The sequence below is a fragment of the Crocuta crocuta genome, unplaced genomic scaffold, assembly GCF_008692635.1.
Source record: "Crocuta crocuta isolate KB4526 unplaced genomic scaffold, BGI_CrCroc_1.0 scaffold67, whole genome shotgun sequence".
In the NCBI taxonomy this organism is placed as follows: domain Eukaryota; kingdom Metazoa; phylum Chordata; class Mammalia; order Carnivora; family Hyaenidae; genus Crocuta; species Crocuta crocuta.
Genome location: NW_027531896.1, coordinates 1,572,413 through 1,573,747, shown reverse-complemented (window position 1 = coordinate 1,573,747; position 1,335 = coordinate 1,572,413).

Genomic DNA, 1,335 nt, shown 5'->3' with positions numbered 1-1,335 from the left:
GCAGGAGCGCCTACCCAGGGGAAATGCTTTATTTAGGAGATCTGAACCACAGAAAAAAAATCAAATGCATGAATCTCATGTGCGTTTGAATTTCAAATATATGCTGAGATGTCATCTATCGCAAAGCTCATAGGAACCTCTTCCTCGTTTCAAGGCATTTCAGGGAAGGGAGAAGAAAGGAATGTTCTTATTCTTTAAGGAGGCTGGGCTTACTTTGCCCTGGCAAGACTTCCTTCAGTGTGTGTTGCCTTCTGCATCTCTCCCTCTGACATAGCACATCATGGGATCTAACATCATGATCTCTTCCAAGCTCTTTATTAGGAGCGTGTGTGCTCTGCTTTTAGGAGTAAGGGACTCACACAATCTTTTCTATCCATCTTGCAGACTGCAAGCATTTGCCAGATACGAATATTAAAACCTCAAGAAATGAAAGGAAGGTGTAACCATCAACTAGTAAAAACCGTTGATGACCGTTAACACGCAAGAACAGAGAGTAGCCTCTGCCTCCCAGTGATCTCTGGGATGCTATGGGGTGTGGGGCAGCCTTCCGCCACTTCCTGCATTTTTAAATTATGAAAGACCCCGTGACCGCAATAAGCTCCTGAGAAGCCAAGACGGGCAGCTGTGATTGCATTAGGACAGCCATGGTTTCTAGAAGGTGACACACATGACCATGCCTGAACACTGATCCTCTTAGACCTGTTTTGACTTAGTGCCTCCTGCCGTGTAGACCACACCCTGATACCCTAAAAGATAGAGAAAATGAGATTATGTCTTGTGGGAGGACAAAAGACCCAGGCAAGCCGCATCTGTGAGCAGCGGACCTCACCCTGGTGGGATCAGAAGATCCGCTTTCCATTTACAGCTCGGTCCATTTTGGGGAAGGACATAACTCCTATACCTCACGTTCTTCTCATAGGATAAGTAAGGCATTTTCTATCAGACGGGACCAAGGGCTCTGACTTCCCCACGAATATTGCAGTGTGCCAGCTGGCCAAATATTCTCATTTTGTGCAGGGTTTTTTTGTTTTTTTTTTTTTCAGGAGAGGGAAAAGACTGTGGGTTCTCTGGAATTTAGGAATAGCTTTGCTGTGCAATTCATTGCAGTGATTTCTTTAGGGGAGAATGGGGAATGCGGATGGGGGCTGCAGACTCACAAACAGCCTGAAGACATGGCTACAACAGCACCTTATGTCATCCCCAAGGGACATATCTTAGCCAGTGGGGGCCCAGCAGCCCCGTGGGAAGTCCACGCTGATGCCAGGAGTCTGTGGGGGCTATCGACACAGGGGTCAGGGGTGGTTACTTTGTCCTATATGGAAAAAGCCAGGCTTT